Source organism: Ailuropoda melanoleuca, chromosome 16 (genome assembly GCF_002007445.2).
Source record: "Ailuropoda melanoleuca isolate Jingjing chromosome 16, ASM200744v2, whole genome shotgun sequence".
NCBI lineage: Eukaryota > Metazoa > Chordata > Mammalia > Carnivora > Ursidae > Ailuropoda > Ailuropoda melanoleuca.
The window spans coordinates 19,602,732-19,628,175 of NC_048233.1; the positions used below are offsets into that span (position 1 = coordinate 19,602,732).

A 25,444-nucleotide genomic window follows, 5' to 3' on the forward strand; every position below is an offset into this window, starting at 1 on the left:
TGCTTCAAATGTTGGGTAATCATTCTGATGGCTGAGTAATATTCCATTGTATATATGGACCACATCTTCTTAATCCAGTCATCTGTTGAAGCTAAACCAGAAGAGGCATTTTTGTTCAATTCACCATATGCCAGAGGTCTGCAAGAACAGCTTTAAGATGTTCCCTTCACCAGAGGTGCAAATGACTAAGTTCCCTTTCCCTTGTTGTCATGAGGTGAATCCAGATAGCCTGTCTGACTACCTCAGGGTAAATCTAAATAAGCATAATGATTTTTTATAGTATTCCCATTCTTGAATAAAGGTCTCCAGAGGTCTAAGTAAAAAAAAAAAAATAGAATTCCAGACAATTTTCCAAAGACATACCAGATGGCTAACAGACACATGGAAAGATGCTCAGCATCTCTAATCATCAGGGACATGTAAATTATAATTAGAATGTGGTATCACTTCACACTCATCAGAATAACTAAAAGCAAAAAGACAAAAAATAACAAACACTGGCTAGGATATGGAAGAAAAGGAACCCTCACACACTGTGGGTGGGAATGTAAATTGTTGCAGTCATTATGGAAAATGGTAAATTCCTCAAATTTTAATTATTTATTTATTTTAAAGATTTTATTTATTTATTTATTTATTTTATTTATTTGAGAGAGAGAGAGAGAGAATGAGTGGGGGCAGGGGCAGAGAGGGAAGCAGGCTCCCCACTGAGAGCAGAGCCCGATGCGGGGCTCTATCCCAGAACCCTGAGATCATGACCTGAGCCAAAGTAGGACACTCAACCAACTTACCCACCCAGATGCCCCAGGTAATTCCTCAAAATCTAAAAATTAAGCTACCACATGATCCAGTAACTCCAACACTGGATATTAAACCTGAGAAAATGAAAATACTTCTAGTTTCTTTTAGTAATAACTTTTTGAAAGCCAATATGCAGCTACAAACACAACTGAAAAGTAGAGAAGTTAAAAAAAAAAAGAGCAAAGACATATCCTTCACTGCACAATAAATACAAGCTCTGTTAGTGTTCCCCCACCAACATCTCCATGGGAGGCCTGCATTCCATGTGCTCAAGAGTACTCCCTATTATTGTGCAGGTGACCAGACTGCATTCAGGTGTATGATGGCAGGCCAAATAGGTACTGGCACTGCTGAGTTCAAGGTCTAGGGTCTGGGCCCTATTTTCAGTAGGGTTAAGAAACCAGGCTGTGCTGGATCCCATAGCCAAAGTAGATAGCAAACCCAATCAGCATCCAGACACCAACTCCAGCCCAGGAGAGAGCTGTCATCTGCATCATAAGGTAAACATTCACGAAGATGCTCAGGAGTGGGAGGAGAGGCAGAGCAGGGGCCTTAAAGGGAAGGGGAGTGGGGCTCTGTGGCTGTCTCCAGATGACCCCAGTGATCCCAGTGATGAGCACCAGGAGCAGCACGACCACTGTGATGGGACCTGGGTCTCCAGAAAGCAGACCTGGCCAGTGGGCCAGCACCAGGCAGAGGAGAGTCAGCAGCAGAGCAAGCAGTGAGGAGCAAACATAGACAACTCGGCCAGAGAGTGGAGTGGGGGTGGGGCCGCCTGGAAAAAATTGTCCCCGTAGAATCAGTTTCTCTGCTGCAGGTCCGTTCTCCTCCTGCACCTGCACTTCATTTCCCACATTCTCCTCCTGCATCTGCACTTCATTTCCCCCGTTCTCCTCCTGCACCTGCACTTCATTTCCCCCGTTCTCCTCCTGCATCTGCACTTCATTTCCCCCGTTCTCCTCCTGCACCTGTGCTTCATTTCCCCCATTCTGCATCTCAGGCTCATACCTGAGGATGAGAACACTAAAAGCCAGCAGAGAGAAAACTAGCAGTCCCCCAAATGAAATGAGGTCCAAGAGAGCAGTGAATCCAAAGAAGAATACTGTGATTGCTGTAATAATGCCAAAGATCAGAGTGGACGCGATGCGGGCATATGTGCCAGTTTGGATCCTGGCAAGGACAGGGAACAGGAGGCCGTCCTGTGCCATCATGGAGATCATCCGACGTATGGGGAACATATAGACTGAGAAGCTTGCAGAAATACTACAGAAAAATCCAAAAGCTACAATGTAGTAGGCAGGGGCCCAGCCAATATGGAGAAATGCCTCAGGCAAGGTGCTCCCAGGTCGAAGCTGGTAGTAAGGCACCATAAGCGTAAGCGCCGAAAAGACACTAAAATACACCAAAGAGCTGATGAGCAGTGAAATCACAACACCCATGGGGATGGAATGCTGGGGATTCTGGGCTTCTTTACCTCTGATAATAATAATGGTGAAACCTATAAATGAATACAAACAGGTAGCTGTTCCTCGGACAATCCCCTGGAAACCAAAAGGCACAAATCCTCCAGAGCCCAGAAGACCCAAGCTAGAGGTGTCATTGAGTCCAGCCTGTATGTAGTCCTCTTCTGTGAGCTTCCAGTTGTGCAGGTCCCCCTTAATGAAGCCAGAGGTGATGACAAAACCAAGAACCAAAAAGTTCACCAATGTGACCACATTGGTAACCAAGGAAAGCTGCCTAATGTTCCAAGTCAGCAAATCCAAGAGGAACAACAGAAGGAACATAACAAATAAGCCTAGCATTTCTGCAAAGACACCAGGAACATGTGGTGAAACGATCTCCTGCAAGGTCTGAGAGATCTTGTTCCCAAAAAGGCAGTCCAAAGCTAAGGTCCAAGCCCAGATCCTAATGGCCAATCCAGCAACATTGGTGAGGATGAGGATCCAGCCAGTGATGAAAGCCCCGAGTTCACCTATACTGACAAAGCTGTAGAGATATGAAGAGCCAGAATGGGGAACCCGGGCACCAAACTCTGCATAGCATAGCCCAGCCAACAAAGAAGTTAGGCCGGCCACCAAAGAGCAGATCACAATGGATGGACCTGCTTGATCTCTAGCCACATCGCCAGCCACGATATATGCACTTATACCCACTGTGTGTTCCACACCCAGGGCCACTAAATCCAGAATGGTCAGTCTTCTGGCAGGGGAAGTTTCAGCTACAGGTGGCTCCAGCGGACGTCTGCGCACCAGCTTTTGACCAAATCTGAGAAGTCCCTGACACAGCATCGTAGCTGGAATTGAAGAGGATTCTAGGATCAGGGAGCTGTAGTGAACCCAGGGAGCTGACAGTCTCAGATTAGGTTCAGTGAGGCCTCGTTAAATAGAGTTGGGTGGAGATGTCTCAGTCGGTTGCTCAGGCTTCAAAGCTGCTGCTTCATATTTCTTCTGGTATGTGCTCTCCCTCCATAATGCCTAAGACACGGTAAACAATAAATATGTACTGAATCCATAATTCAACCCATCAACCAAAGCTCAGAGTCCCATGTCATCTTTTGCAGCCCAAATATCACAGAAATTGACACCAAAGGACATCACAGAGAAATTATCCCTGTTTCCACCCCAGAAAAAGGGCCAAATACCTACCAACACTCTCCTTTTATACACAACACATGACATAATCCCATTTGGGTTCATCTAAGTCATGTAGTTTCATGTACTAATTAAGCTGTAAGACATGGCAGAGCATGAATGTATTGTGCAAGAATTCACATGCAGGATGTGTGCACAGGACTTGAGTGTGAATTATGACACATTCATTCGCAGACTAGCAGGCCTCATTGCAATTACAGACCCATTTTGAAAATATCATCTGAGGTTAAAATATAAATTTGGTTCCACACTCCTAAATCCTTAGCCCCAAAATCAGATAGCCAAGGTCAGATGGCACTTTGGCCCCCTTTCTCCTCATTCTGCATCATTCATTTAGCTATTCTTGATAGCCAAGAATGTACAGTCCACCCCTTCCCTTTGCCCACCTAGGTCTATGGGGGTTCTGTGGACAGAGAGGAGGAGGGAGAGAGGGGCAGGTCCTTCATAACCACCTGCAAGAAAAAGAGGACTAGGCTATCTGAGAAGGAAACACTGGAAAAATGGGGGCAGCAGCCAACCCAGGGTCCAGGACTAAGAAGGGAGCAGAGCCAGGAAAGAGGTTTTGTAAATTCTGACGTTCAATAAACCTCACCCAAAGCAATTGGGCAAAAATTCACTACAATTTTTATGTCCTCAGTTATAAAAGTATGATGGGTAGAGAGAAAAGTAATGTCACCTGTCTCAGTAGCTCACAACCAAAACAATTCTTTTTGTCTCCTCCCTCTCTGGGTTCCAGGAGAGAAGGTGAGCTCACTTCTGCAGACAGTCTCCTTACTCGCCACACCATGCCTATACACACTCTATGTCATCTGTGATGTCAGCTGTCAGGGGCCTGGAGAATCTGCCCTGCTCTGTAAGCTTGTATTAAAACACTCACTTGTGACCCTATGTTAATTTTTCATAAGGAGTTTTTTTAACTCCCACAAACTATTGTCTGAATATGCCAAATATATTTTCTTAATGAACAAAACCTGCATGAGTTTCCTCCTTTCCCCTGCTCCCCTGCTGCTATTCAAATGGCCCCCTCCTTAAGGGTAACAAGGCTTTGGATGAACTATTCACAGCAATGCGCCAGAAATGAGTAATGGAGATCAAAGAACAAAGTCACGCAGCCCCTACTCTCCTCCTTACTCAGGCTTTGATCTGAGAGAATTATAGGAAACATTGTCAGAGGTTTCTAAGGAGAGAAAGGTCTCGTCAAAATTGAAAAGTCTTCTCTATGGATTATCAAAAGGACCCCTTGGGTTGTGGGCCTGGACTTCCGTCTACACATCCATCCAGATTCCTTATTTGCCACCCACCAGTTCCAATGTTATGATTTACCAATAGGCACATGAGATAGATAAGGAGGGTCAATTCTTTTTTTTTAAAGATTTTATTTATTTATTCGATAGAGATAGAGACAGCCAGCGAGAGAGGGAACACAAGGGGGGTAGTGGGAGAGGAAGAAGCAGGCTCACAGCAGAGGAGCCTGATGTGGGGCTCGATCCCAGAACGCTGGGATCACTCCCTGAGCATGAAGGCAGACTCTTAACCGCTGTGCCACCCAGGCGCCCCAGGAGGGTCAATTCTTAACCCATGGGAACTTTCTACACTATATATGTGATTGAGGTCTCCCCACCTACCCCTAGGCTTCAAACATTCAGTGATTCCCCACTGCCCTTCCTTTATAATCCTTCCTTCCTTCATAATTCCAGCTCATCCCCTGCCCAATTTCTGCTCCAGCTGTGAAAATCTACACTTACCCGGTTCCCTTGCCTCTAATGCCCCATGTACTTCATATAATCTACCTAATACTTAATATTGGCATCTGATCCAAAGTCCCCAAAATTTGAAAATCGATTAGGCTTTTTTTTAGGTTTTAAAAAATTTATTTTTAAAAAGTTAACATGTGAATAAAAGGAAACAAAAACACAAGAAGCAAAGAACAAAGTCATCCGTAATCACAAGCAGTTTACAGTTTGACTTCTTTGTCCCATGTGTTTATCTATACAAGTAAGCATTTTAATGTAATTAAGATCATACAATTATGTATCATGCTTTTATACATGGCATGAATATTTACCATTTCAAAATCCCCAAACTATGAATATTTTGATAACCAAGAATACAGTACAAAAACTCCATCTGAAAGAGAAAAAAAATGTAATCCTGCCTTTCTTGATGACAAAAATTTCATAAAAGACAAAAATGGCAACAGGCCTCTAGATTAAGATATTGGCAGAGTTACAATTAAAATACTGCATTCCCTTAATGTTCAATTAAAACTGAGACATGAGGTAGGAGTACAAATGTATATGCTTCTAAAAGAATTCACTATCTAACCTATACTATTCAAATATTAGTAAGGAGGTATGTTTCCATTGAATCACTTAATGTATTCTTATAGTACAGCCAAAGAGATGCACACATTAACAGTTATCATCACAATGTAAATAGGAACACACCTGCATACATCTCTCCCTCTATACTCCCTTCTGCCCCTCTGCTGCCAACCTAGTAAGTCCTGACATTTCTCAGAGACAAGTTAACAATTCCACATCCAAGATACTTCTTTCCTATCAATGATAACAAAGAGAAACTTACAAATTGATTAATTCACCAGCTGTACATTTTATCATACATTGTCACCTTGGGACATCCAAAAAGCTCAGACGTTACAAAATAATCAATTAGTCTTTATAAATGTCTGGCCCCAAAATCATCCACTAAAACTCAAGCCTGTTTGCTAGCCCTCATGAGACAATGAAAATAGTTTTGTTCCATATAACTTGCCTTGAAACCCTAAGGACTCTAACTAGACACCCTCATCCATGCTGGTGCTAAACACACCAGTTAGACCAGGTGTCAAAAATGCAATAATAATAATAATAATGACAATAATCGTAGTAGTAGCAGTAGTAGTAGTAATATCTTTGCCTGTGGATGGCTCATCTATTCCTGGAAGGGGCAGTGCTGGGTACTATAGAGGTAAGAGCAACTATCATTATGTCAGAAATTCCGCATATGAGCCCTGGCCCTTCCTCACTCAGGTAATTTGCTCACTTTCTCTAAGCCTCAGTCTCCTAGTCCACAAGGGACCTCACCTGACCTCCGTCACTGGATCAGCATGAGAATTCAGTGAGGAGATACAGACCATCACACACTGCTGGTGGGAGCATCACTGGGGCCACCATTCTGGAGCACAAGCTCAGTGGAATTAAGAATGCACACGCCCTCCCAACCCGCAATCCCTCTCCCTCCAAGGTGCACACCCCCAAGAAACTCTCTCCTGAGTCCATAAGGAGCCCACGTGAGCACATTCATCACAGGACTGTTTGTGGCAGAAGTGGGAGTTGTGCCAGCGTCTGTTCCTAGAGGAATATGTAAGCAAAATGTGCCATGTGCACACAACGAAATATGACACAGCGCTCAGAGACAATAAACCAGATTCACAGACAGCAATTGGATTGGAACAATGTTAAGGAAGAAAAGTAAAAGCAGGATGATGTGTATAGCACAACACCATTTATGTAATTTAAAAAACAGCCAAAAATGCTGTATATTTGTCAAGGATACGCATATAGCTTGTAAAAATGTAACCTTGTTCCTCTGCTCAAAATCTTCCTCTTGTTTCCCTTTTTATTCAGAATAGAAGCAAAATCTGCATTACAAAAGTCTACAAAGTCCTACAGTATTTGTCACTGACCCAGCTACTGCTCAGCCTTCTTTTTCTCTCTCCCCACACATTTCTCTCTAGCCACTGGCCTCCTAACCATTCTGGCCTCCTAACATACCAGGCAAGACTGTACCCCATGGCCTATGTACTTGCTGTCCCCTATAACTGCACCACTTCTGGCCCAGATATCCACATGGTGGCTCCCGTCACTGCATTTGGTAAAATAGCACATTTTTAGAATGGCCTTTCTGAATCACCCCACATAAAACCGCAATCCACTCCTAACCTCACACAATCGACCTCATTCCCTGCCCTTCATTTTTCCATAGCACCTGTCACTATTTAAAATACTAATGTTTTACTTATTTATTTGTTCATGATTTGTCTCACACCAAAAGAATGTAAGATCCATGAAAGTAAGATTTTTTTTTTTGTATTGTTTTGGTCCTCTGTATTCCCCGCAGCCAGGAATACAAGTGTAGAGGCTTTGTATTCAGCGTCAGTTTGAAATAATAGTAAGTGTGATGTATGTGTACACCGACACTTCCAAAGGGGAAATAGGTGAGAATACATACAAAAAAGTAAATAGAGCAAAGCCACTATGAACAGTAGGGCTGAGTCTCATTCCAAAAGTAAAAGAAATTAGTTACCAAATGAAATGAGAAATGCAATTTTCCCATTTTCAAATTCTGTTTGTGCCTTCTCTAAAAGTCTGTGTGCAATCATGGTTCTATATTTATCCATTCAACAAGTACACTGGCCCCATCTATTCAGCACTGTGGATAAAGCAAAGGAAAACACAAACATCCCTCCACTCAAGTTGCTTACATTCCTGCAGTAGGAAGCAAACAATGAACAAATAAGTAATAGGAAATATATTTTGTGTTGAATTTGCAATCAGCGCTGCAGAGAAAAGGAAAGCAAGAAAAGGTGGGAGGTGTTCAGAGTGGGTGTTGTGACTTTAAAATGGGTGGTCCAAGGCAGACTCACCTGCACACTGTTGTGCAACCCTCACCACCATCCATCTCCAGAACTTGTTCATCTTCCTCAGCTGAAACTCTGTACCCGTTAAACAGTAGCTCCCCATTCTGCCCTCCCAGCAGCCCCTGGCAACCACCATTCTACTTCCTGTCCCTATGAATTTAACTACTCCAGGTACCTCAGGTAAGTAGAATCATACAATATGTCCCTTTGTGACAGGCTTATTTAACTTAGCATAATATCTTCAAAGTTCGTCCATGTTGTAGTACATGTTGGAATGTCCTTTCTCTTTAAGGCTGAGTAATACTCCATTATGTGTATATCCCACATATTGTTTATCCATCCATCCACAATTGGGCATGTGGGTTATTTCACCATTTGGCAGTTTTGAGTAAAACTGTTATGACCATGTGTATACAAATATATTTTTGAGTCACTGCTTTCAATCCTTGGGATATATACCCAGAAGTGGGATTGCTGGATCACATGGTAATTTCATATGTAATTTTTTGAAAAATCACCATACTGTTTTCCACACTGGCTGCACCATTTTATATTCCCAGCAGCAATGCACAAGTGTCCCATTTTCTCCACAACCTCACCAACAATTTTTGTCCTCTGTTTTTTAATAGCAGCCATACTAATGAGTGGGAAGTGGTACTTGGCAATTTATGAGGAAAAATAAGGAGGTCTGTGGGGCCAGGACAGATTGAGGGAGAGGGAAACAGTGGGAGATAAAGTCAGGGAGAAAGAAGAAGCCATATCCTTCACATAGGGTCTGAGAGTCACTGTGAGGACGTTGACTGTTCATTTGGGTGCGATGGAAATCCTAGAAAAGCTGAGAGTTCCACATCTTGTATACTGATTTGCATGTTCTTGAGCTAAGTATTGGGGTGTAAGGAAAGGCCTCCTCCAGAGTTTGAAAACAAGGCATGGAGACAAGTTTTGCCGAGCTCTCGATTGATGTCTGGGTGTTCTGACAACACAATGTGGGCTGAACAAATTGAGTTCATGCATTGCCTCCCTCTTTAGATGCCAAAGAAGAGATGTTATACAGCCACCCATGGAAGAGTAACATATGGATTGCTTTCACTGAAGCTGTTCGCTTTCTGGATTATCTCCAGGTGGGACTTCCTCACATAAAAGTCAAACAAAAGTCATTTTAGTACCATTCATCATTTTAGGTTATTCCCACCAGCATTGTGGATAATCAAGACCTGAGATGGAGATAAAGGGAGCTTTTCCTGGAACCTGGTGAAATTAAGGATTGCAAAGACAGGAGTAGGTAGACTCTCAGGAAGGAGACAGAAAGCATGTGAATCAGGCACTCCCAAGTGAAGAATTAAGTAGATGAATCCAGTCCCAGGACCCAGTTGCCCCAGGAAGGACTGTCAGAAATGTCTGGGATGCTCAGAGCAGGAGAGAGAAAGGGTCCCAACGGGAAGCCTGAAAATGCATTTCCAAGAGGCAGAGAGTATCTCTCATAGTCTCACTCACTGGACAACAGGGATGAGAATTTCTACATCTAAGTAAGTAGTCCAAGGTGTTATACACTTTCTCAACAACAAATAATCTGGAGTGAATGGCCACCCAACCACTGACTGTAAGTGTTAGAAAATACACACGTGTGTGTGGGTGGAAGAGGGGGAGATGGAGGGTAGAGATGGAGAGAATTATGGGGCTGCCCCTGCTGTGAAAGGAAGAGAGACAGAAATCAATTTTCATTATGGCATTCTTAGGATTCAAATGGGGGTCAGGGCAGAGAAATACAGTAAAATCTGGTGACCTAAATAACTAATTTCTCTCAGCAAGGAAAAAGACCACATACTCTTAGGTTCTGTGTGCTGTGTTTCTTTCGAGCTGAGAACCACCTTATTCATCCTCCACTCTCAACATAGTATGATCACCACCCACCTGCAGGGTAACTAGACTCCCCAGCTTGCCTCACCTCATAGTCCCCATCTCATCTCCTTTCTCTGTGGGCTCTTTACAGAGGTACTGGGTTACCTTTAACCTTCAAACATGTATTATAAAAATGGGACTAGTATATAGGAGAAGGCTGCTCTTTCTCCTGTCCTCAAGTAGAAAATAATAGACCTAAGTAGCAGTGAAAGTCTTATGTCATCCACCATTCATTCATTCAGTAAATATTAAGCACCTTCTAAATGCCAGTCCTAGTGCTTGACGCTAAATACACAATGGAGAGTAAAAGATGTGTTCCATGCCTACGTGGCACTAATTGTCTTTAACAATGCTCTTATGTAATACTCCTGCTCAAAATCTAATGAATAGAAATTAATCTACTGATAAATTATGATAAGTCTAGGTTTATTCCCTGGCATCTTAGGATTTTTGAACATCAGTACTCTGAAAACTATAGAACACTTATGAAAGAAATTGAAGAGGACACAAAGAAATGGAAAAACATTCCATGCTCATTGATTGGAAGAACAAACATTGTTAAAATGTCTATGCCATCTAAAGCAATCCACAAATTTAATGCAATCCCTATCAAAATACCACCAGCATTTTTCACAAAGGTTGAACAATCAACCCTAAAATTTGTATGGAGCCACAAAGACCACGAATAGTCAAAGCAGTCTTGAAAAAGAAAAGCAAACCTGGAAACATCACAATTCTGGATTTCAAGCTATATTACAAAGCCATAGTCACCAAGAGAGTATGGTACTGGCACAGACACATAGATCAGTGAACAGAACAGAAAACCCAGAAATGGACCCACAATTATATGGTCAAATAATCTTTGACAAAGCACGAAAAATATCCAATGGAAAAAAGGCAGTCTCTTCAACAAATGGTGCTAGGAATACTGGACAACAATATTCAGATGAAGGAAACTGGATCACTTTTTTAATTCATACACAAAACAAAAAGTTAAAATGGATGAAATACCTAAATATGAGACACAAAACCATCAAAATTCTAGAAATGAACACAGGCAGTAACCTCTTTAACCTCAGGCATAGCAACTTCTTACAGAAATGTCTCCAGAGGCAACAGGAAAAAAAAAAAAAGCAAAAATGACTACTGGGACTTCATCAATATAAAAAGCCTCTGCACAGCCAAGGAAATAGCAAAACTAAAAGACAGCCTAAAGAAGAAAAGAAGGCATTTGCAAAGGACATATCTGACAAAGGGTTAGTATCCAAAATCTGTAAAAAACTTATCAAACTCAAGACCCCAAAATAAATAATCCAGTCAAGAAGTGGGCAGAAAACATGAGCAGACATTTTTCCAAAGAAGACATCCAGATAGCCAACAGACACATGAAAAGATGCTCAACATCACTCATCATCAGGGAAATACAAATCAAAACCACAATGAGACATCACCTCACACTTGTCAGAATGGCTAAAATTAACAATCCAAACACAAACATATTTGCAAGGATGTGGAGAAAGGGGAACCCTCCTACACCCTCCTACACTGTTGGTGGGAATGCAAACTTGTGCGGCCACTATGGAGAACAGTATGGAAGTTCCTCAAAAAAGTTAAAATTGAACTACCCTTCAACCCAGCAATTATACTACTAGGTATTTACCAAAGGATACAAAAATACTGATTCAAAGGGGCACCTGCACCCTGATGTTTATAGCAGCATTATCAACAATAGCCAAATTATGGAAAGACCCCAAATGTCCATCAACTGATGAATGAATAAAGATGTGGTGCATATACACACACACACACACACACACACACACACGCAAACACAATGTATTCTGTGTGTGTGTGTGTATATATATATATACACACAATGGAATATTACTCCAACATCAAAAAGAATAAAATCTTGCCATTTGTAATGATGTGGATGGAACTAGAGGGTATTAGGCTAAACAAAATAAGTCAGTCACAGAAGACAAATGCCAGAAGATCTCACTCATATGTGGTATTTAACAAACAAAACAAATCAACATGGGGAAGGGAAGGTAAAATAAGATGAAAAGAGAGAGAGAGGCAAACCATAAGAGACTCTTAATGAGAGAGAACAAACTGAGGGCTGCTGGAGGGAGGTGGGTGGGGGATGGGCTAAATGGATGATGGGTTTAAGGAGGGCTCTTGTTGAGATGAGCACTTCGCATTAGATGTAAACAATGAATCACTGAATTCTACACCTGAGGCCAATTTTGCCATATATGTTATCTAACTAGAATTTAAATAAAATTTTGAAATAAAAAACTGATCTGTCTACAAAGTAGTTTTCCACAGAAAGTTGACTTTCTATAAAACAACTGACCTATGCTGTTCAAAACTGTCAATGTCAGGAATGACAGGCTGAGGAACTGTTGCAGATTAAAGGAGAATAAAGAGACATGACCATGAGACACAATGCAGAGCCCTGGATTGCACCTGGATCAGGGAGAAATATTTTACTATAAAAAATTTAATAATTAGTAAACTTTGAATATGGACCATACTTTATACACCTGCACGCACACACACACACACACACACATTGGAGGGAGCAAGCAAATATGCCGAAATATTAACGACCGCTCAATCTCATTGAAAGATAGAGGGGTGTTAATGCTACTATTCTTACACATTTCTATAGGTTTGGTATTTGTCAAAATGAAAAGGTAGGAGGAAAACAACAATGTCCCAGTAGAAAAGATTATGGTTTCTCCTTCTCTACATGTCCTTTATAAACAAGCTTGCCATCACTTTTGGTTAGAACCAAATCCCACCCAGAACGATCTAACCCCAAATCAGGAACATTAGATCAGAGGAGTAGGTGGGAAGATAAAACTCCCTTGGCTTTGATTTATAACCACATTTGTCAGAAAGCAAAAATTCCTGGAAAGAAACTACAACCTTGGCTCATGTTAGCATGGTTATAAAAACTCTATCCTCGGGGTGCCCAGGGGGCTCAGATGGTTAGGCGTCTACCTTCAGCTCAGTTCATGATCTCTGGGTCCTGGCAGCGAGCCTCACATCTGGATCCCGTTTGGCTCTTCAGGGAGCCTGCTTCTCCTTCTCCCTCTGCCTCTCCCCCTGCGTGTGTGCTCTGCCTCTCTCTAAAATAAATTAATAAAATTTAAAAAAAACTCCCTTATTATAATTTTGTAGGACTAACACAAACTAATACACCAGGGTCCAAGGCTTGAACTCTAGAGGCATCAGGGAACATGTGCAGAGGCTAGAGGCAGAGAAAAATGGTATGTGGCAAATAGGTTACAGGGTATATGCGCAACGTTTAGGGCTACATGGACAGAGGGGTGAAAGAGAACCAGAAGCTGAAAGTAATGCACAGATGTGATTACCTTTAACCCCATAACAACCCAATGACATAAGTCTTATTATTCCACCTCCAGACTGAGAGGTTAGAAAACTGTCCTAAGCTCCTAAGGCCAGTACAAAGAAGAGCTGGAATTTGACCTTGGTTCTTTGTTACTTCGAAAACCATGTTCCTTCTCCTGAAGCACCCTACCTCTACAAAGAGTCAAGACTCCAGGGCATGGCTAATAAAGGAGTATTTGAGCCAGTTTTTCTCTTTCTGACCAGGTCACCATCTGCCGATATTTTCCTTCTCCTCCCAAATACACAGTGATGGGCCAGAGCTAGAAGTATTGGAATCATTAACTCTGAAAGCTCCATCTAAACCATGTCCTGCTAAAATTCAAACCTAATCGGGGGCCAAAATGTCTCCAGACCATTCTTTTAGACATCAAGAAAGATTCCAAATCATCCCCATACCTATTCCAATAGTCCCCAGATAAGATTTTACAGCTAATTGTAATTCTTGCCTAAAACTTTAGCCCATTTCCTTTCACTTGGCTTTTAGCAGAAATAAAGGATAATAGATCTCTAGACACCAAATAGAAGACACCCTCCTGCAACAAAAATGGGCATTACTGTTCCCCATCGTGACCCATGTCTGTGACCAACACTGAGCACACAGCACCTAAAGCATTGTTAATATTTATTGAGCACTCAGAGAAATAATCACAAAGACCAATGGGCATGAGGCATCATTATAGACCTCTTTGTTTCCCTTTGGATTGCCTCACTATGTTTTTTTAAGTTACTAACAAATACGGACTTGACATAAGGAATAATGGGCATTGTGAACATGCTTTTAGTATAGGAAGATCAACAGAGAAGATAAAGGGTTGCCTTTCTATTTTAGTTTCAAAACATAGAAAACCCTAAATATGTCCAGAAGCAAGGGGATTAACAAAGCAGTCTCTAAGCATTTTATTTGGGTTATTACATAAAAGTTTTGAATAAATCTAAGGGACTCCAACTGAAGTCATTGGTTTCAGATATTTGCAATTCAATTCAGCAGACATGAAGTCACATAGACACTTAGTGCCTTGTCCATACTACCTCTACCTAGTAGTTTCCTATGGTTTGCAAATACTGCATATCTAGGAACTGCCTCGTGCCATACTCCTTGGTCCACCCTCCTGGTCCATAAAATTGGTAACTCTAACAATGAGATACTCTCATCTCTCACTCAAATTCACCCAGCAGCCATCAGAGAGTGCTGCCCTACCTAGAAATAGAATAAAGCCCTAAATCATAATCTTCCTGACTACTACATTGCCCCATAGAACTAATATTTGAGTACTCTCAGCTGTCCTTCTGGAAAATGGCACTTTCCTTACATCTTAAAAAGGCACACACACACACACACACACACACACACACACACACACACCTATAGTTTCATGCCCTTTACCAAATCCAAACTTCTAAGATTGTATTTCTAAGTCTTTCTTCTCACTGTTTTTACCCCTTTCCTACTATTAACCTTTTCTGTGGCTCTTGCTTGAACAGGACAAATCTTTCCCCACACATGCACATCTTGCTGGCATTAACATCAGGCCTCACACACACTGTCCCACTCTGGGTAAAAATACTTTTCCCAAACCCTGCTCAACATGACTTTACTTCTAGAATTGGCTTGGTCACACCTACAGATAGATATCCAATCTCTCCAGTATGCTCCACTTGCCCCCTGCTCTCTCCTCATTCATGTCCAGTGGCATAACACAGGGTCCAGAACTCTGCACTGGGGGAAATCTCAGTTGGGGAAGAAGGTAAGAGTAGTAGGTGGTGAGGTGGAGCCCAGGATCAGAGCTTCTGCCTGATGATGCTTCCATCTTGCCTTTCTTTCCCCAGCTGAAGCCTGAGGTACAAAGAGTAACTGGCCACAGTCAAGGAGGTACCCCAGGCTCCACAACACAGTTTGGATGTCAGATATAGGACACAAGAACCAAGGTCAGTGTCTCTTTCACCACAACAAAATGAAAGACAAAGGAAGTATTGCAAGTTATCTGAGATAGAGTGCATTATCTGTGACATTTATGATTTGCTACAGGGTCATGCCCTTGTTGTGTGACAACTGAACAGACAGACAATACAGAGTTTTCCAACTTTCACTGCTTTACTTTATTTGGAAAACAGCTCACCTAATGCTTTGGCATCAGGCAACATGACACCAGGCTCAAACTGCAATAACTACATGTCAGGCTAGCCTGCAGAGGGAAGAGCGGGACAATAGTCGAAGGACTGAATGGGTGTAGAATAGGATTTCACTTGTTTCAAGAGGATAGGGAACTGTCCTTAGAGTGTAAGCTCCCAGAGAAAAGGTATTTCTGTATTTTCTACCAAGTTAGCTGTACTGTCTATAAATAATTATACAGATGTGTTCAGTATATTTTGGATTGGGTCTAAACAGAGAAACTGGATGGTCTCTCAAGTAGTAACCACACAAGTTTCTAAGTGAGAACGACTGGATTTAATCTATGAAAGATAAGATCTTAACTAAGTATAAATGAATTCAAAGGCAAATTCCACATTAGAAAACTCAGGAACCACAGTGATTCTTTGTACAAAAGAACTCAAGCAAAAGCAACATTTTTCTTCCTCCAATTTATCAACACCACCTCCATTAACCCCAAATCATCACACACTCAGTTACACACAGTGCAAGACAATGTGGCATATACAGAATTCTCCTCTTTGGTAACTTACAATTTAGTGCATTTCATGAACACCTCTCTACATGCCAAAATAAGTAAAAGATGAACTATAAACCAGGAAGGATATTCCTAAGTAAGTGAACAGTCAGATCCCACATGGCTTCCTAGTTGATGAAAGGTAAGAGTACTAAGGACCACATTTTTGAGTGTTGGCAAGACTAGTGAGAATCTTCTGTGCACTGTGGGTCAGCCTGAGAAGTCTGCGCGGAAGAGGTGGGAATTAATCCATCTTGACATTGTGTTTAACCGTTCCCTAGGAAAACATTAGTTCAAGCTTTGTCTTCAGCTTGGCCATGATCCAATAAATAGAGCCTCTTTAAGCCTTCCTTCAATGCCCCCCACTAAAAATACAAAAAAAACTACACCACACCTTGTGGCAGTAAATCCAGTTTGCCCAACTAGACAGATCCAGTTAAATATTTGCTACCTATATTAATACAGATCAAGATACTAGGATATAATATTATTAATAATGATAAGAATAATAATTCTCAGTCCTGGCCTGTGCAGAAAAGAAAGAGAGAAACCATTACAGTAATAATAAGTGTGTAAATTCCCTCCTACAGGAAGAGTAGGAAAGGTCAGATAACTTCTTCGGAAGTATGGAAAGAAAGCTGAAGTAACCAAATTCAGCTCATGCTAAAGCTGATAAGTAAATATCCTAACTTATCTCCCAAGAGTCGTGTGAAAACCACCTCACCAAATGGATCACTTACCAGGCATTCTCCCACCTATGATCTTACTTGGTACTATATTCTCTTTGCATGTTACTTGGAAGAATCCTTTGTCTCCCTTTCTGAAATAAAAACTCCTTGGGTTAGAACCTGCTTCATGTTCTCTCCATGAAGCTAGAAACCCAAATTCTGCAAGTAATATTTACTAGGTGCAGCCAAGACTTGAACTTGAAGACATGGCAGCCCCAGACTGTCTGCCCTTTAGACCAAGGGAAAACACAGCCACGTTCTCCAACTCACCTACGTATGACACCAGCCCCAGCACTACACCTCTCAAATCCTATCCCAGTCTGGCAGAGGCTGAATTCCAAGTCAGTAAAATCCCATCTTGATGCAGACTAACACACACCAGACCTACTGTATGGAGACTGAATCCATCCAGCCAAATGTAGCCCAAAATCTATGTAGATGTAGACCAAAACATTTTGCTTCCTTCCCACAAAATATATGGAGTCCTTGCTATAAGCACACACTATGAGTATCATTGCACCATTGTTTGGGTAAATAATCAGATAACCAGAGCTTCTCTACAGGCTGTATAGATTCCATATTATCTAGTATCTTACTGGGATGGTTGTGAACAGGTGCCTTTTCTTATTCTCTCTAGGATAATGTCCGAGAAGACAGAGTGAAATGCAACATTCTTCATTCATGATTTGACACATTGACAGGTTTAGATCCGGTCAGAATCCAGTATTGGAAATCCTGAACATCTCTCTCACTCCAAAACAATATGATCAACTTGACAAATTAGAAAAGCCTGAGCTTCTGCTTCTAGAGGTCTTCAGAAACTAGATGGGCTTCCAGGAAGAATCAGAATGAGATTTTCCAAATAGGAAGCAGAAAGAGAGCTGGGAAAGCCAGGAAGAGGTGTAATAAAGGGATTGGAAAGTGATGGGATACACCGATACTCCATTTTTTCAATCCTGAATTCTGCCAACACAGCACACCTAAGATAAGTCCTCAGGAGAAAGCAGAAGAAGGAAATCCATCTGTCCGTCCACAGTCATTTTTTTCAAGAAGCCTTAGGAAACAGCTTTGTTTTTTCCCTAGGATCCTCCCTTTCCTTTTAAGCACAGAATCTAGAAATCTATCCAGTGGTCCCATCCATCACTATACCCTGTCTCTACTTTTAGACTAGCAGTCGTGAGTGGTCAGAGCCCACGCTCCTTACTCCATGTACCTCCTCCCAACATACTCCCTCAGTAATACACTGCACAAGGTGGCTTAGGAAAGGCCAACTGTCTTTCTGGTTATCTTCCTTCATATCTGTAAATGTGTCCTTCTGTCCTCCCGTGTGAGGACTCGGCTATTTTTGTCTCTTCATCCTGTGTCACCAGACTTGGTCTGGTTCCTTGAATAGCCCTAGGTAGCTCCTCCACACCACCATCATCTCCCTTAGAAAGTTAATTGTTTCATATTCTTTTGTTGTGGGAAAGACCAGACCATCGGAGTCATATGAAAGTTGTATTATACCTCAAAGTCCTGAGATCTTCTCCAAATACAGATCCATGTGATTTCTCCACCAAGACCCACGTCCCTCACCCCAGCTCAGGCAACATAATCTACAACAAAGAGCCTCAGCCACCACTTTTTAGGAACACTCTGTAGCCCTCTTCCTAGTTCTTTCTCATCCTCACTGAGCTTTGTGATTTCTGTGATAATCAAAGAAGAAAGGGACAAGGATAAAGCAAATGAACATCATCCAAAAATCATATTTATCAATTTGGAATACACCGGTGAAGAACTTGCCTTTCCACATGAGTTTGCTTTAACTAAAGTTAAAATGAATCTGCCCTCTGGAAGCACATAACACGTATCAATTGATAATGGAGAGAAGTAGCCCAAGAACTGCTAAAGGGCAGGGGAAGGCAACCTAGAAATCAACATTTGCCATATATTATAATTACACAGGTGTCATTATGGATAAGTGTTGTCTGTGCTCCTGGTGCTGGGGTGCTGCCCACGGTGTACATGGCAGTGGGGAGAGGGGAAGGTGAAGAACAGTTTAAGGTTCAAAGGGCCTTCAAAATTAGGGAGTTGCAAATATGTTTTGTGATAACAACAAACGGCCTCTTGGTGACTCAGTGTTTTAATGACCATGAGGCAGCCACACCCCATGGGAACTTGGTAATCTTTCCTCCTACATCCTGACCTGGCCTGTAATCAATCCTCACCACAACTTTTTAAAAATTCGATAAGAAAGTCAGGGAGATACCTTCAGCAGCTATGAAAATAGATATATAGTTCCTTGAGCCTAGAGGAAGAAGACCCTCAAATCCTCTCTGGTGATGGCGGACCACCTCATCAAAATGGACCTGCTATTCTGCAAAGTACACACCCATGTCCTCCCTAAGATACAACACAGAGACTTTCAGAATCTCCAGTGAGAAACAAGGCAAAACATGAAGGAAGCAGCAAAGACCAATGAAAAAATCTTCATTCATTCAAGCAACACGTGTACGCATACTCTGTTCTGGGGCCTGCGGGAAAGACAAAGTTGAAAGCAAGCTCTGCACCAGGTCAGAAAGGAAAGGCCATGAAAGAGGGCAAGGCTAAGAGGTGGAAAGGACCCTGGAGCAGAAGCACCAAGGAATAACCTCCCCTAACTCGTATTTTGCTCATCAGAGCTGAGAACCTTTTTGGTCTGGAGGAGAATGTGTAGGCTTCCAAATCCCTCTGAACCCAGCAAACCTACCTGCCCTTCCCAAACTCATAAGGTACTGGTCAACACCCCCCAACCCAAAGTCTAGTTCTGGTGCTATGAAATATCCTCTGCTCAAACCCCACAGGGCTTCTATAACCAGTGGCATATCTAGCCCAGCCTTCTTCCTCCCTGGGTCTGTCTCAGTTTTCCTGGCAACTCTATAAACAGGAGAAATCACTTACCCATGGGCTTTCCCTCCTCAGAGGAGAAACATTTAGGAAGAAAATGCAAGCCAAACCCAGAGACAGGAAGAAGCTTGGCCAAGAGGAGTCAAGACTTGGAGTAGAGCTCAAAGTGTGCCTTCAGGGATTTGACCCCTGGGGAGGCAAGGTCCTCATGGAGGAGGGGCCTCAGGAGTCTGAGCACTAACAAGGCTGGGCCTCAGGGAGTTGGGGCCAAAGTGCAGAAGAGGCCTGGGAAGGTTGTGAAAGTAGGAAGGAGTTGGTTTAGCTGGAATCCTGGAGGAAGGCTAAAGGTAGGCAGTGAAGACCAGGGGGGCCCTGCACAGGTGATGAGGTGGACTGAGGCTTAAATGGGGCTTGTTAGGGACTTTGCTGGGAGCAAAATATGAATTTAGAAGTAAACAAACTTTCCAAGGTCCTGGGTATAGAGAAGGTCGAGCTGGCAGAAGGAGAGTCAGGGAGCCAGGTAGAGTTCAGCCTGTGGTGACTTGGAGGCCAGTCCCAGACCCAGCTAAAGAGCCCACTGAGCAGTTCTGTAGACAAGGACAGAAGCACTTCCCTCCACCGAGCTGCCTCTCCCAGAATCTCCTACAGGATCCTCTACCACCACCATCCATCCTGGCCCCTCAGCCATGCTTCCAATCATGGCAGGAATAAAACTAAAAGGAAACTGTCTTAACCTTTACCATGAGGGATTTCCTGAGACAGCCACTCATCATTCATAGCAAATTCTGACTGTATGTGCACTGAACATTGTGCTGGAGGAAGTAAAGAAAAAGATCCAGTCCCTGCCTACAGAGCTTCCTGCTCTAGACAATCCTAACGTAACACTTCCAAGACCCTGAAACAGTGACCAAAGGAAGATACCTCCTCCTTCCCAGAATGTTAGTCTTCAAACAGAGACAAGACTTCTCAGAGCTAAAGGTAGACCCACTTAGAGACCCAGGGCTGAATGCACAAGTGATGGGCCCACAAACCATGGGTCTCAAGGAAAAGGGGCACAACTGCCTCTATTTGAGAGTACTGATAGTCATCTAAACCCTAAATTATGTGCTTTAAAGACAGGGGTGGAGGAGAAGGGAGGGGAGAGAAGGGTAACTGCAGGTCCCTAAAGGGGCAGAGTCTGTACTAACTATAAGAAGACAAAACATTGAACTTGGAGAGGAAAGAATTGCTCCAGATCTCAGGGAACAAGCTCCTACAAATCACACTGACGCTGCCCTGACACATCTCCAGGAGGCATGGACCAAGGGCACTAATTGAGCACCTCCTGTGTTCCAGGCACTATGCTGGGTAGTGGAGGAGTGACCAGCCAAGACTGCAGAGCCAGAATTCCTAGAAGCAAAGGAGACAGGCAGGATTGGCAGGAAGGCTGTCATGACAGAACAGTAGGGGAGGGACATCTGGGTGTTTGATCTGTGTCTGTTCCTACAGTCCTAGGCTGTCTTCCCCTGCCTCCAGCTGGGGTTTCCCCAGATGTGCATCTGCTTGAGGGCAAGGGGAGGGTCTATTTATCCTTGCATCTGGTCACAAGTGAAATCTCTTCCCCTTTCTCCTTGTGCTACTCACTTCCTGTTGGGTATAGGGTGGGAGGCTGGGGGGAAGCCCAGGGCCCCCAATCACCAGGTAATGAAGAGAACTGGCTCAGGCACTTCTGTCCCTATCTCCCACTGTCCTGCAGTGGCTCACTAGCAATCTGGAGGCCCTAGGACCATGTATGAGGCATGGCCAGCCCAGTGGGCCAGGAGTGGTGCCTTGAGCCTGGGCACTACAGGACTCCTGCTACTAGCTCCCGCTGAGCCTCAGATGCCCCACCTGGGCAGAGGCCCTGTTCCTTGTGTTCCCTTGTACAGTAACATCCTGACTACCTGCCCCATGTAGTGGGCAGCCTCCTGAACTCCTTCTAGCCATCTCAAAGGCATGCCCAGATCCCTTGCCAGTTGGGGCTGAGGTCCAGACTCCCTTCTTTGCCTCACAGGACTGCTTCCAGAGTCCATTCTAGGTGGTGCCAGCCCCCCCAGCCATACCCCGGCACTGAGGCCAAGCCCCTCAAGATGGACTTGCTCTGGGTTCTCCTGAGTCCGCCGACATTGCTGCTGGAGTCTGCTGACACCGCTGCTGCCCTTGCTGTTGCACCCCGGCCCGGCCTCTGCCACACTGGACACAGTAGCTCTGAGGCCCCCACTGCTGTTCCTGGTGGTGTCCTCGACTTCTGTGCAGTCCAAGCCCTGTCTCTGAAGCCACCATCACTGCAGCCACCACCACTGCCTTCATAGCCACACCCTGGATGGTCGCTGTGACCGGGTCTATCTGTCTGGGAGAGGAAGACAAAGAGCAAGGGGTCAGACACATGCACCCTGTGCATCAAGGAGTTCCAGAACAGCTACAAACTCGAGGCAGGAGGCCATCACATGGGAGCCCAGGCTGGCTGGGTCCCCCGGGTGCTACAGAGATGTCCACAGTGTGGCCCCCGAGCCTCCTGAGCATCCCCAGCTTAGCAGCCACCACAGAGGGGGAGATGAGGGCAGGGGGCAGAGAGGCCACAGGGGCATAGGTGGCAGGTGACGGTGACCCCCTCTGGAAAGCGCACCTGGGGGAAGAACACCTGTGAGAGGTGCAGCAAGGCATTCCCACTGTCTCCCTTTCAAAAACACAGGAGCTGGGGCACTCAGACTAGGAGCCCTGCCCTTCCCAGTGTGCCACCACCACCACAAGCACAAGGACCCCGTGAGCTACCACCACGTGTGTGCACAGAACAGGAGGAGGAGGCAGTGCCCAAACCCTACAACTGCTCCCAGTGTGGCCAGAGCAGCTCCCTCAGGATCACCTCATCAGTCATGCTGACAGTGTGCTCCACAGCCCTTCATTACGAAGGATCCACTGCAGCACACACAGAACCTTACAAGGACAAGGCATGGTGTCATGTGTGTGACAAGATGCCAAGCACAGCTGCTATTTCTGACCATGAACAGGTGTGCTGCCAGGACTTCACCCTGTCTGTGAGCTCTGCAGCAAAGGTACCCCTGAGCTCTGTCCCAGGACAGCAGTGGCGACAGTGGCCTGGCAGACCTGACCCCCCACACACCTGTCCCCCCTACCCAGTTCTGCCAAAGCTCCCTGGGTAGTGGGCAGGGGTGACAGAGGACAGGAGTGACCACTGCCCTCACCCCCTCTGCTCTCTGTACCCCTGTCCTGCCCTTCCAGATCTGTGAGCCTTCTCCTTGATGCTCCTTGCTCTCCTCCTTCCTCACCCCTCCCACTCCTGTCTGCTGCCCCTCCCTGGGGAGTTAGTTCTTTTGTTTTTTACCTGGGGGAGGGAGGGGAGGAAGGAGGGGAATCAAAGTTTCTGTCCCAAAGTGGGGAAAGGTAAGATTGGAGAAGGAGCAGAAGCAGGGTACACAAGGGTACTACCTTCAGAAGGTGGGGATGTTTGCATTCAGGCTCTAAACAAAATAAGGAGCCACTAGTGCCAGAGTCAAGAGATGGAATTTGAAGATGCCAAGGTAGAAAAAATGAACTTGTGAGACTTCATCAAGATAAAAACTTCTGCACAGCCAAGCAAACGGTCAAAAAAACCTAAGAGGCAGCCCATGGAATGAGAGAAGATATTTGCAAATGACACTACAGATAAAAGACTGGTATCCAGAACTACAAAGAACTTTTCAAACCCAATACACAAGAAACAAATAAACAAACCAAAAAATGGGCAGAATATATGAACAGACACTTTTCCAATGAAGACATACAAATGGCTAACAGACACATGAAAAGATGTTTAAAATCATCAGCCATCAGGGAAATTCAAATCAAAACCACATTGAGATACCACCTTATGCCAGTCAGAATTGACTGGCAAATTGACAAGGCAGGAAAGAACAAATGTTGGAGAGGATGTGGAGAAAGGTGATCCCTCATACATTGTTGGTGGGAATGCAAGTTGGTACAGCCACTCTGGAAAACAGTGTGGAGGTCCCTCAAAAAGTTAAAAATTGAGCTACCTTATGATCCAGCAATTGCACTACTGGGTGTTTACCCCAAAGATACAGACGTAGTGAAGAGAAGGGTCATATGCACCCCAGTGTTCATAGCAGCATTGTCCACAATAGCTAAATTGAGGAAGGAGTCGAGATGCCCTTCAACAGATGACTGGATTAAGAAGCTGTGGTCCATATATACAATGGATTATCACTCAGCAATCAAAAAGAATGATTTCTCAACATTTGCTGCAACATGGACGGGACTGGAGGAGATAATGTTAAGCGAAATAAGTCAAGCAGAGAAAGACAATTATCATATGGTTTCACTCATTTATGGAACATAAGAAGTAGGGAGATCAGTAGGAGAAAAAAGGGAAGAAGTAAGGGGTGGTAACAAAAGGGAGAATGAACCATGAGAGACTATGGACTCTAGGGAACAAACTGAGGGCTTTGGTGGGGGGGATGGGATAGGCTAGTGATGGGTATTAAGGAGGGCACGTATTGCATGGTGCACTGGGTGTTATACGCAAGTAATGAGTCATGGAACTTTACATCAAAAAGTAGGGATGTACTGTATGGTGATTAACATAATATAATAAAAAATATTGTTATTACAAATAAATAAATAAATAAATAGGGGATCCAGTCACTACATGAGCTTCCTGGGAGTTGGAGGACTGGAGCCACAGTGACCCCATCCCTCGGCCACCCCACTCCATCCCTGACCTTTTCTTCTCATCCAGCTGCTCTCTGGGAGAAGTTGTGGCCCTGGCCCTGTCATCTTGTTACTTCATCCCCTGCATGTTCCCACCCTTCATCCCTCCTATTGCAGGGACCTATTACAATACATTTAAATTTTTAAAAAAAAAGAAGGAAAGACCTGGCCCAAGTTTGGGGGAATTCAAAGAACAGGGTTCAGGCCATAAGACTATCATGGAGGAAGGGGACAGAATAGCAGACATAGAAGTTGGAGCCCACTCAGGTGATGTCACAGTAAGTGTCTGTACCTCCATGAGGGAGGAAGGAAGAGGGGAGGAGGTGGGGGTGTGATCCAGAGACAGGGAAGAGGCTGAGAGACACAGAGATAAGAGAAGCAGGGAGAGAGCTGGGAGGGAGGGCAGAGAGGGAGAAGGGGTGGGGAGGCAGCACAGGAGACAGACAGGAGGACATGCTGGGGAGACACAGAAAGGCTCACAGGGTGAGACTCACACAGATGTGATGGGAAGAGAGACCCTCAGACACTGAGGGAGGGACGCAGGGAGGGGGACAGCCAGAAGGAGGAGCTGAGGGCAGCCCCAGTCCTGGGACATCTCAGACCACAAACCATCTGGAGTCAGAGAGACAGACAGATAGGTCCACAGACAGACAAACAGATGTGCTGGCAGAGATGAAGGTGAAGGAGGCCAAGATGGAAGGAAGCAGACAGGGCTGCAGGGAGGAGGGGCAGGGAGCAGACAGAGAGAGAAGGAAGCAGTTGTGCAGCAGGAGGGGAGCCAGGCCAGGGAGGGGGCTGCATATTGGCTCCAGGAGCCTCTTCCCTCTCACCTGACTCCTGCTGCCTGGGCCCCTCTCAGGAGCTGCTGCTGCTGCTGCTGGAAGGGCCCAGAAAGCTGAGAGGGCGAGGCTGCTGCCAGGGCTGCCCCAGGCTCCCTCCCAGTGCCCATCTGAGCCTCCCAGAGGCCCTACATGGATAAGGACACTGCCCTCCCACCCCCCACAGTGGTGCCATCCAAAGAGG

General features: G+C 44.3%; 1 non-coding gene and 1 pseudogene across 7 annotated transcripts in view; one reads left to right on the top strand and one right to left on the bottom strand.

Annotated features, from left to right (window-relative positions):
• Nucleotides 1-746: 746 nt before the first annotated feature.
• LOC100476441 overlaps nt 747-25,444 on the bottom strand; it is a 106,540-nt gene continuing 81,842 nt past the window's right edge. For 4 of the 7 annotated variants that reach the window (XR_004621494.1, XR_004621490.1, XR_004621493.1 and 1 more), the window contains 2 exons: nt 21,757-22,043; nt 747-3,275 (listed from right to left, as the gene is read on the bottom strand). This is a non-coding gene — a transcript (cationic amino acid transporter 3). The remainder of the gene's footprint in view (nt 3,276-21,756; nt 22,044-25,444) is intronic. The other 3 variants (XR_004621492.1, XR_004621489.1, XR_004621491.1) reach the window with 2 other exon arrangements.
• Nucleotides 22,666-25,444, top strand: part of LOC109488714 — a 34,107-nt pseudogene continuing 31,328 nt past the window's right edge.